Source organism: Hyla sarda, unplaced genomic scaffold (genome assembly GCF_029499605.1).
Source record: "Hyla sarda isolate aHylSar1 unplaced genomic scaffold, aHylSar1.hap1 scaffold_913, whole genome shotgun sequence".
NCBI classification, from domain to species: domain Eukaryota; kingdom Metazoa; phylum Chordata; class Amphibia; order Anura; family Hylidae; genus Hyla; species Hyla sarda.
In genome coordinates, this window is record NW_026610942.1 from 54,709 (window position 1) to 66,928 (window position 12,220).

Genomic DNA, 12,220 nt, shown 5'->3' on the forward strand with positions numbered 1-12,220 from the left:
GTGGCTATATCCTCCGTGGTCACATGAGGGCTGTGCATAGCCACCACCAACGGTATATGTTCCTCACCATAGAGGAACTGGAACGAAAGACCGTCGAGTCGATCGTCCCTCTGGTCCGCACCAGACAAGGTTGCATAGATGTTATCGCAACACGCCGTGGCCGTGAAGGTGACGGTATACAGGCCACGGCTTTCCTGGTCATTTAGACACAGGATGTCCTCCCTATTGAGGCGGAAGTAGTCAAGAAGAATCACCTCCGCAATGAAGCGGAGGTTCTTCAACTGACGATGGCTCTCCGACACCTCTATGCGGATGGTATTTCGCATCGACATTTCCCCAGAGGGGAAAGCCCAGGAGAACGGCATCTTCCACACCCAGGGACTAAGCCCCTTCCCCAATAGCAGCAGGGGCTCGGAATCCCGCTATAAAAGCGGAACCCTTACCCAAGGCAGAGGTCGGGGGTACCCTAGGTGCTTCCGAAGCTACAGGTAACGCTCAACGTACCGAAAATGCCTTCTGAGACACAAGGTCCCAGAGACAGGGGGATCGCAACCCGTTGTCCGTGGACTAAGCCCGCTCCCCAATAGCAGCAAGGGGGTGAAGTCCCTCCGTAAGGAGAGACAATCCCCCAAGGCCGAGAAGCGGGGTACCACAGACACCTTCCGACCAGACCAAATGCAGATACTACACTTGATCTTAGCCAAAAGGCCGAGAAGCGATAACCGTGAAAGGGGCGGGCCCAACAAGGTCCCCTTCATGGGCACTATCACTGCTTGCTGTCAGGGAGGCTGCCAGACAATTTTCCATGCACACTCTGGGCTGGGGGGCAGTCAACCACCAGTACACACAGCAGAACCTAAACCCATACCATTATTGCTAAGCAGCAAGACAGGGGCCCATTGCACTCCCACGGGGCCTTTTTAAATGCAATCCATAACCCGGATTTGCCAGGAACCCTTCTTACTCCTCCTACTTGCATGTGACACTGGGCTTAGGATCTGCATAGGAAACACACACACAAGCACACACCTACCTTTGTTGCCTGCAGATGCCTCCTTGGCTGTCCCCAAACGGTATCAAACCAACACCCACGGGAAGCTGTAAGCATAGAGGACATGCCTGCACCCCATTGGACTTACCTGTGTGGGTTAAATCCGGGTTATTTGACAACCTATGGCGGTGATGGTTCTGCTCAGGCAGAGCAGTGCTGATGCTCCTCATAAAGCTGTCGCTGCTGTGAAGGTTCTAGGTGACATCACAAATCCCTATGGTTACATACACAACAAAGCTGGGTTGTTGTTGTTTACACTCTGCAAGGCCTGTGGAAGTGAGTGACATCATAGCACTGTAGTTCTGAGGGTTCAAGATGGATGCAACAATCTCCTGTTGCTTCTATGAAGGCCGTAATAGACGACATCACCAAACAGCTCCATAGTCACATACACAGCAAAGGAGAGATGTTGTTTACACCTAGTGATGTCAGTGGTATTGAGTGACATCACAGCACAGTGCTAAGGCTCCTGGGCCTGGACACAGCAGCGGCTGCAATATCTCAACGGAGAATACGTTTATATCTATGTGTGTGTGTGCGCATATATATATATATATATATATATATTTCTCCGCCGAAATCACTTTTAAACCCATTTCCACCTTTTTTTCCCTTCTCTTCCTCTTACTTTTTTTTCACGTTTTTTTACGTTTTTCTCCTTTTCGCCTCTTTTCTGGGCGTATTATTCTTCTTTTTCTTCTTTTTTTTCGTCTAATGCATACCCCATCAGTGCAGCAATGCTTATTCAATACCGCCAGCAGATGGAGACACTGGGGGATAATTTTCTAAGGATTTATACTGATTTTTCCTGTCTGAATTTGTCGCACAGAAAGTTGCAGGCCAAATATGTGTGACATTTCTGCGACTTTAGCTTCTAGAGCATTTTTACAACATTATACATAGGTGCTGAATACATAAAAAGCGACTGTTCAGCGACAGACAAGTCGCATCGGCTGAAAGTAGGCCAGAATGTCAGTCCATGTTGGAGCAGGTTTAGATACAGTCTAAAGCATAGATCTCAAAGTCTGTGCACAGAATTTAGCAAGGGCCTCGCACCTTCTGATGCATCAGGTAGGTGCACAATAGCATAGCCTAACCCTCTGTACTTTGGTCTATATTGATGCGGGACATAGACAGCCAGCTGATGACCAATCCATTAGTGCAATGGATGGCTGGAAGCATTTGTCTTTGCAATACCACAGAAGCAATGCATGGTCAATGTACAGCAATGACACACCTGTGTGAACAGCCAGGAGACCCCCCCCCCCATGTTATGTTACATAGTTACATAGTTAGTACGGTCGAAAAAAGACATATGTCCATCAAGTTCAACCAGGGAATTAAGGGGTAGGGGTGTGGCGCGATATTGGGGAAGGGATGAGATTTTATATTTCTTCATAAGCATTAATCTTATTTTGTCAATTAGGAACATTCAGCACCCACCCGCTATCAAGGCAGCTGCCTATCATGTCATGCCCTACCTGCACAGGTGTGCTGGCTACTCAAATGATCCAATTAAGGAGGCCATTTAGTCAGCAGCAGCAGAAGTCCTGTGCCTGGACGCTCCAACAGGGGCCAGACACAAGCAGAAGCAGAAGCAGCAGAAGCAGCAGCAGCACCACCTTTTGTTTTTTGGCTGCAGCAGCAGCAAGGCCCACAGGGCTGGCTAGCTGGCTAGCCAGCAAGCAGGTAGCAATGAAAGTAGGAATCTTTCTTTTTAACCCTGTAAGGGGGTGGTGCACTGTACCCGAAGATACTGCCATATCGGGTCAATGCATAGGGCGACGGAAGCAAGCTTCGAAATCGGCCCCCGTTCTCAAAAATCCATTTAATATATGGTCCCCAGATAGGGGACGTATCAGATATTAAACTGATAAGAACAGATACTACACTTGATCTTAGCCAAAAGGCCGAGAAGCGATAACCGTGAAAGGGGCGGGCCCAACAAGGTCCCCTTCATGGGCACTATCACTGCTTGCTGTCAGGGAGGCTGCCAGACAATTTTCCATGCACACTCTGGGCTGGGGGGCAGTCAACCACCAGTACACACAGCAGAACCTAAACCCATACCATTATTGCTAAGCAGCAAGACAGGGGCCCATTGCACTCCCACGGGGCCTTTTTAAATGCAATCCATAACCCGGATTTGCCAGGAACCCTTCTTACTCCTCCTACTTGCATGTGACACTGGGCTTAGGATCTGCATAGGAAACACACACACAAGCACACACCTACCTTTGTTGCCTGCAGATGCCTCCTTGGCTGTCCCCAAACGATATCAAACCAACACCCACGGGAAGCTGTAAGCATAGAGGACATGCCTGCACCCCATTGGACTTACCTGTGTGGGTTAAATCCGGGTTATTTGACAACCTATGGCGGTGATGGTTCTGCTCAGGCAGAGCAGTGCTGATGCTCCTCATAAAGCTGTCGCTGCTGTGAAGGTTCTAGGTGACATCACAAATCCCTATGGTTACATACACAACAAAGCTGGGTTGTTGTTGTTTACACTCTGCAAGGCCTGTGGAAGTGAGTGACATCATAGCACTGTAGTTCTGAGGGTTCAAGATGGATGCAACAATCTCCTGTTGCTTCTATGAAGGCCGTAATAGACGACATCACCAAACAGCTCCATAGTCACATACACAGCAAAGGAGAGATGTTGTTTACACCTAGTGATGTCAGTGGTATTGAGTGACATCACAGCACAGTGCTAAGGCTCCTGGGCCTGGACACAGCAGCGGCTGCAATATCTCAACGGAGAATACGTTTATATCTATGTGTGTGTGTGCGCATATATATATATATATATATATATATATATATATATATATATATTTCTCCGCCGAAATCACTTTTAAACCCATTTCCACCTTTTTTTCCCTTCTCTTCCTCTTACTTTTTTTTCACGTTTTTTTACGTTTTTCTCCTTTTCGCCTCTTTTCTGGGCGTATTATTCTTCTTTTTCTTCTTTTTTTTCGTCTAATGCATACCCCATCAGTGCAGCAATGCTTATTCAATACCGCCAGCAGATGGAGACACTGGGGGATAATTTTCTAAGGATTTATACTGATTTTTCCTGTCTGAATTTGTCGCACAGAAAGTTGCAGGCCAAATATGTGTGACATTTCTGCGACTTTAGCTTCTAGAGCATTTTTACAACATTATACATAGGTGCTGAATACATAAAAAGCGACTGTTCAGCGACAGACAAGTCGCATCGGCTGAAAGTAGGCCAGAATGTCAGTCCATGTTGGAGCAGGTTTAGATACAGTCTAAAGCATAGATCTCAAAGTCTGTGCACAGAATTTAGCAAGGGCCTCGCACCTTCTGATGCATCAGGTAGGTGCACAATAGCATAGCCTAACCCTCTGTACTTTGGTCTATATTGATGCGGGACATAGACAGCCAGCTGATGACCAATCCATTAGTGCAATGGATGGCTGGAAGCATTTGTCTTTGCCTTTGCAATACCACAGAAGCAATGCATGGTCAATGTACAGCAATGACACACCTGTGTGAACAGCCAGGAGACCCCCCCCCCCATGTTATGTTACATAGTTACATAGTTAGTACGGTCGAAAAAAGACATATGTCCATCAAGTTCAACCAGGGAATTAAGGGGTAGGGGTGTGGCGCGATATTGGGGAAGGGATGAGATTTTATATTTCTTCATAAGCATTAATCTTATTTTGTCAATTAGGAACATTCAGCACCCACCCGCTATCAAGGCAGCTGCCTATCATGTCATGCCCTACCTGCACAGGTGTGCTGGCTACTCAAATGATCCAATTAAGGAGGCCATTTAGTCAGCAGCAGCAGAAGTCCTGTGCCTGGACGCTCCAACAGGGGCCAGACACAAGCAGAAGCAGAAGCAGCAGAAGCAGCAGTAGCACCACCTTTTGTTTTTTGGCTGCAGCAGCAGCAAGGCCCACAGGGCTGGCTAGCTGGCTAGCCAGCAAGCAGGTAGCAATGAAAGTAGGAATCTTTCTTTTTAACCCTGTAAGGGGGTGGTGCACTGTACCCGAAGATACTGCCATATCGGGTCAATGCATAGGGCGACGGAAGCAAGCTTCGAAATCGGCCCCCGTTCTCAAAAATCCATTTAATATATGGTCCCCAGATAGGGGACGTATCAGATATTAAACTGATAAGAACAGATTTTTTTTTTAACTTGGCTACCCCTGAGGGGTATCTTTTTATTTAGAATTCATAACATTTTACAAAGTGCATTACGATTTATAAATATAATTTTTTTCAATAAAAACAAATTTTGATAATAAAATCACATATAACAATAAAAGTTCACATAAATACAATCATAATACACTTAAAATGGGCACTTGGTGGCTTTACAAAAGGGCGTTCCATTCATTAAAATACCATTTTCTAGCTAATAAAGGATAATATTTCTTGTCTAATAAAAAGTACTGGTACATATCACTAAAACAAAGAGCTAAAACATCATTCACAGATAAAATCTCATGTTTAAAAAGTAAAATGTTTCTGGCATTCCATAGAGCTGCTTTAACACAGTTTATGATCTTCCATGCCATTGTCTCTTGAGTCCGTATTGGGCATTCCAGACATCCATAAAAAACAGCTGCAGAGTTTAAGTCCTTTATTTCTGTTATCTTCTTCACCAGAGGGAGTATTTTAGTCCATATCCTTTTTGCATAAAAACAAGTCCAGAAAAGGTGGTACACGGTCTCGGGTTCCTGGCAGCCCTCCCTCGGGCATACTGCAGTGTTGGCCATCCTTCTTCGGTGCTGGAATGCCCGGCATGGAAGACACTCGTGTATGCAGCTCCAGGCCAGATCTTTCTGTGAATTAAAAAGATAAATCATATTTGCCATCTTCCATATTTTCCTGCATTTCTCTTCATTAAAATTATTCACAGGGGTAATAAAACCACTTTCTTTAATATATTTTAACATTTTTTTGCTATTAGTTACTTCATTAATACTTTTTCCGTTAAAGTTGTACAAGTTGAAAATTTTCTCTAAAATCTTGTATTGTTGGGGAAGATTAAAAGCATAAGGACAGCTTAAAACAGTTTTAAACCACCCATTCCTCCTCATAAAAAAACCTGTATTAAAACGGATAAAATATGACCAGTAACTATCCTTAAAAAGTGTGCTAACACACATGCTAAAAAACTTGGTAAAAAGGAACGCCCTGATGTCGGGGAAGTCCTTTCCACCCATACCTTTTGGCATCATGACGATCTCTCTTCTCAATTTTTCACTCTTGGAGCTCCATAAAAAGGTAAAACATGCTTTAATAATTTTATTTAAAATCATTTCGGGGGGTGGAAAGACCATGCCAAGATACAATAAAATGGGTAAAATCACCATCTTTGTAACTAAAACCTTCCCCTCCATCGTTAGCTTTCTCATGTTCCACATACAAATTTTTGTGTTTATTTTTTGAGCCACCAAGTCCCAGCTATTAAAACCATTGTTTGACTCACTGAAGGAGACCCCTAAAATCTGCACAGACTCAGACACAGGAATGGGTAAATCCCTTAAAAACAGTCCTCCTATATTTAAAACACTGCTTTTATTAAAATTTACCTTAAAACCGGAGGCACAACAAAAAAATTCAACTTGCTTTAGGGCTTTTTGAAGCGATGGGGTGTCCCTTCCGAGCACTGCCACATCGTCCATGTACCCCACTACTTTAGCCTCTAGTCCCCCTCCTCCCGGCAGGGGGACCCCTCTTATTTGCTTATCTCTCCTCAAGGTGCATAGTAGAGGCTCAAGCGCACATATGAAAAGTAGTGGGGACAAAGGACACCCCTGCTTCACTCCGGAATTTAAAATCACATCCTGTGTCTTAAAACCGTTAACTAAAATCTTGCTTGTGCAGTTTTTATAAAAGGCCTTAAGAGACAATAAAAAGCCTTCAGGTATACCCATTTTCTCTAAAACCTTAAAAAGATAAAAATGTGACACTCTGTCAAAAGCCTTCTCGAAGTCTAAGGATAAAATGGCTAGTTTTCCGTTTCTAGACTTTGTGTCACTAATCACATCTTTTAAAAGGTTAAGATTTTCCCATATGCTCCTCCCAGGCACCCCACAGACCTGATTTGAATGGATTATTTTCTCTATTACACTTTTTAATCTATTTGCGCACAGTTTTGCCATCACTTTGTAGTCACAGTTGAGGAGGGTGATTGGTCTCCAGTTCTTTAGATCTGACCGGTCTCCCTTTTTGAACAGCAGGGAGACATCACCCTTCCTCCATGAACCTGGGAGGGCTTTTGTTTTAAATACTTCTGTAAAAAGGGAAAAAAGGTCATCTTTTAAAACACCATAAAAAATGACATAAAACTCAATGGGTATACCGTCAGGACCAGGCACCTTACCGGATTTAAAACTCCTGATCGTCTCTAAAACCTCCTGTTCCGAGATCTCCCTCTGTAAAAGAGACTGGGACACAGGGTCTAAAACATTGGTAATCTCCTTCAATGAGTCATTCATAAAATCAATATCAATATTTTTTGTATTAAAAAGATCCGCATAAAATGAATGTACCCTTTTTAAAATACCCTGTACATCTTTTTCTCCTTGTATATTATCAATTAAAACCTTTTTATCCGTTACTTTCTTAAAAAAGTACCTGGAGCAGGTCTCGTTCTCTTCAAGGTGCTTTATTTTGGATCTGAAAATTATCTCTTTTCCCTTCTGCTCCAGGCACTGTTTTATTTCTTTTTTTAAGTCAGTAATTTCTCTATAAACCTCTATACCATTGTCTCTGAATTTGTACAGGGTTTGCAGACGGGTATTTAGAAGGGAGTAAAACTCACGCTTCTCTTTAGCTCTAGAGATCCCTACTCTAATAAAAAACTCTTTTATTTTTATTTTCATTTTCTCCCACCATATACTGATGGGAGTGTTAGGATCTCTTACCCGTCTGCAGTCCTTGTAGAAGTTGATAAAATCGGATAAAACCTGCGGATCTTCTAAAAGGGATACATTCATCTTCCAGGCATTCCTCCCAGTCTTTTTTCTAAAATCACTCTTCACCTTAAAAGATAAAAGTTTGTGATCAGAAAAAACATTGGTTAAAACATCACACTTAAAAGGCAGTACTTGATAAGAACAGAAGATAAAATCGATCCTGGAGCTGCAGTTTGCGTTGCTCCAGGTCACACCGTCTCTTTCTGGTAAAATACTATTGCATTTCTTAAAAACATCAGTAAGTCTAAAATCAATAATCATATTTTTTAACATAGAAGATGTTTTATCATAGTTTCTACTTACTGAATTGGTAAAACGGTGCTCCCCCCTTAAAATACAATTAAAATCACCTGCTAAAATAAGAGGTTCAGAATCATTGATAAAAAGGGGTAAAATCTCTAACATCCGTGCTCTATCATTTTTATTGGGTGAACCATAAAAATTTAAAAACTGCCATTTAATACCATCAATAAAAGCTTTAACCAATAAAATTCTGCCTGGTAAAATCTCATGAATAAAATCAATAAAAGCATTTCCTTTAAAAAGTATGGCGACCCCTGCTGATCCGGATTCGTTAGATCCAGAGCAGACTGATGGACCGTGTACCCAATCTTTTTTATACTTTTCATAATTTAAACTATGCGGGATGCCGCACTCCTGCAGGAAAACCACAGAAGCAGCAAAAATAGACAAGTAGTTAAAAAGGGCAACCCGTTTCGCTCGTGAACTTATACTTCTTACATTCATAGACAATCCGGACAACTCAGCCATTGGAGATGTAAAAAAAAGGGAGGCTCAGATAACAAACTAAAAACCAGATTGCGCACTGGAGCTCTCGTTACCCCCCACCTCTGACTCTACCGTACACATAGAGGAAGCCGGAGAGGAACCACCATCGCTCGAGCAGCCCCCCTCTTCCAAGACCACAGGTGTATAGACGGAGTACATTGGTAAGAACAGCTTCTGGGCTCCATTCTCTTTTTCGGCGTCCACCTCTTGCCCCTCCATAGGGGTCGGGTGCGTACTTAGGTCCGTTTCCGGGACCTCGGAGATGGTCACCCCTGAAACCTCCTCCTGGCTGGGAGGAGGAGGGGTATCCACCGCTGGGACCTGTGGAGGAGCTTCACTTGGAGCCCCCGTCACGACAGGAACTTCCATCTGCTCCTCCTGGACCACCTCCGAGTCCGGACGCCCTTTGGAGCCCCTTCGTCTTTTCACCTTTGCTACTCCGTCCGGGTTTTCACACTCAGGGGGACCCCGAGCAGGAGGACCTTCCGGGGTGGAATCGGGCACCTCTCGCTCTTCCACCTTCTCTGAGGTATCTGCCCGATCCCCTCTCGCATTTCTCTTCCCCGGCCTCCTCTCATTTGGGGTCCCCCTTTCCACCTGTGCCTCTTTCTCCTGGGGTTCTTTTGGGGGGGCCGTGGTCTCCATCTCACAGCTTACCTCTTCTTGTGGGGGGTGCTCCTCCTCTCTGGCTTTTCCCCAGGCTGGTCTCCGGACGTCTCTCTTGGGTTGCCCTTGCTGTTCTGTGGTTTTTTTTGGTCTGTGGGGACAGAAAGCATACACGTGACCAAAGTGACGGCAAAAATTACATCTCAAACCCTTATCACATTTTTCTGTTTCATGTTGCATGCTTCCACATTTCTTATAGGAACTTTCACAATTTTCCTTTATGTGCCCATAACGTTGGCACCTTCTGCAGAAGTTTGGCATTCCCGCAAAAAAGAGGTCGCCACACACATTGTTTAATTTAAAACGAGCAGGCGGTAATAGTATCCCCCCTGGGAGGGTGGGGTCTTTGTTGCACGTGACTTGATATCGCCATTTTGAGGTCCAGACACCACAGTCGTTCATGATTTTTCCTCTGAACTCCACCTTTTTAAAGTAGGCTGCCAGGAACCCATCGATCTCTCTCTGATTTACAAAAGGGGAGTACATCTTCACGACAATCAACTTGGTTTCATCTAGGACGTGCTCGACAATTTGGATACCCTTAAGCCTCGGATCATCTTGCTTTGGAATTTTCATTACTGCATCTAAGAATACGCCTTCCCCTATGAAAGTGCAGTCGTAGATCCTCCGCTTAGGGTAATCCTGGATGGCCAAAATCTCTCGCTTACGAACATTAAGAATCTTGTCGAGCACGTCCTCTATCACGAACCTCATGCCACGTGCATCCGCCGCATCACCTGTGAGAATGACCCGCACAGTGTGTTTAATCCGGGCATAAGCCGGTACCGAACCAGGATCTAGATCTTCATCCATGGTTCATTCGTGTTTTGGTCTGGTTCTCTCCGCTCCAACCAACCAGCCAATTCGCTCAAACCTCTCTCCACCCAAAGGCTTTGAGAGGCGATCGCAACCCGTCACCCTGGGACTAAGCCCTCTCCCCAATAGCAACAAGTGGGTGAAGCCCAGGCAATAAACCTGGGCGATCCCACAAGGCCGAGGAGAGGGGTACCCGAGTACCTTCTGACCAGATCTCCTGTATTACTACACTTGATCTTAGCCAAAAGGCCGAGAAGCGATAACCGTGAAAGGGGCGGGCCCAACAAGGTCCCCTTCATGGGCACTATCACTGCTTGCTGTCAGGGAGGCTGCCAGACAATTTTCCATGCACACTCTGGGCTGGGGGGCAGTCAACCACCAGTACACACAGCAGAACCTAAACCCATACCATTATTGCTAAGCAGCAAGACAGGGGCCCATTGCACTCCCACGGGGCCTTTTTAAATGCAATCCATAACCCGGATTTGCCAGGAACCCTTCTTACTCCTCCTACTTGCATGTGACACTGGGCTTAGGATCTGCATAGGAAACACACACACAAGCACACACCTACCTTTGTTGCCTGCAGATGCCTCCTTGGCTGTCCCCAAACGGTATCAAACCAACACCCACGGGAAGCTGTAAGCATAGAGGACATGCCTGCACCCCATTGGACTTACCTGTGTGGGTTAAATCCGGGTTATTTGACAACCTATGGCGGTGATGGTTCTGCTCAGGCAGAGCAGTGCTGATGCTCCTCATAAAGCTGTCGCTGCTGTGAAGGTTCTAGGTGACATCACAAATCCCTATGGTTACATACACAACAAAGCTGGGTTGTTGTTGTTTACACTCTGCAAGGCCTGTGGAAGTGAGTGACATCATAGCACTGTAGTTCTGAGGGTTCAAGATGGATGCAACAATCTCCTGTTGCTTCTATGAAGGCCGTAATAGACGACATCACCAAACAGCTCCATAGTCACATACACAGCAAAGGAGAGATGTTGTTTACACCTAGTGATGTCAGTGGTATTGAGTGACATCACAGCACAGTGCTAAGGCTCCTGGGCCTGGACACAGCAGCGGCTGCAATATCTCAACGGAGAATACGTTTATATCTATGTGTGTGTGTGCGCATATATATATATATATATATATATATATATATATATATATTTCTCCGCCGAAATCACTTTTAAACCCATTTCCACCTTTTTTTCCCTTCTCTTCCTCTTACTTTTTTTTCACGTTTTTTTACGTTTTTCTCCTTTTCGCCTCTTTTCTGGGCGTATTATTCTTCTTTTTCTTCTTTTTTTTCGTCTAATGCATACCCCATCAGTGCAGCAATGCTTATTCAATACCGCCAGCAGATGGAGACACTGGGGGATAATTTTCTAAGGATTTATACTGATTTTTCCTGTCTGAATTTGTCGCACAGAAAGTTGCAGGCCAAATATGTGTGACATTTCTGCGACTTTAGCTTCTAGAGCATTTTTACAACATTATACATAGGTGCTGAATACATAAAAAGCGACTGTTCAGCGACAGACAAGTCGCATCGGCTGAAAGTAGGCCAGAATGTCAGTCCATGTTGGAGCAGGTTTAGATACAGTCTAAAGCATAGATCTCAAAGTCTGTGCACAGAATTTAGCAAGGGCCTCGCACCTTCTGATGCATCAGGTAGGTGCACAATAGCATAGCCTAACCCTCTGTACTTTGGTCTATATTGATGCGGGACATAGACAGCCAGCTGATGACCAATCCATTAGTGCAATGGATGGCTGGAAGCATTTGTCTTTGCCTTTGCAATACCACAGAAGCAATGCATGGTCAATGTACAGCAATGACACACCTGTGTGAACAGCCAGGAGACCCCCCCCCCCCATGTTATGTTACATAGTTACATAGTTAGTACGGTCGAAAAAAGACATATGTC

General features: G+C 44.6%; 2 non-coding genes and 2 pseudogenes across 2 annotated transcripts; all 4 read right to left on the reverse strand.

Annotated features, from left to right (window-relative positions):
- Positions 1-502: 502 nt before the first annotated feature.
- LOC130349379 (U2 spliceosomal RNA) lies at positions 503-720 on the reverse strand (annotated as a pseudogene).
- A 2,062-nt stretch (positions 721-2,782) lies between these two features.
- Positions 2,783-2,973, reverse strand: LOC130349394 (U2 spliceosomal RNA). Its single transcript, XR_008886721.1, has one exon. It is a non-coding gene; the product is annotated as a U2 spliceosomal RNA (small nuclear RNA).
- A 2,086-nt stretch (positions 2,974-5,059) lies between these two features.
- On the reverse strand, positions 5,060-5,246 carry LOC130349367 (U2 spliceosomal RNA). Its single transcript, XR_008886706.1, has one exon. It is a non-coding gene; the product is annotated as a U2 spliceosomal RNA (small nuclear RNA).
- Positions 5,247-10,415: 5,169 nt separating this feature from the next.
- Positions 10,416-10,548, reverse strand: LOC130349381 (U2 spliceosomal RNA; annotated as a pseudogene).
- Between the last annotated feature and the right edge of the window lie 1,672 nt (positions 10,549-12,220).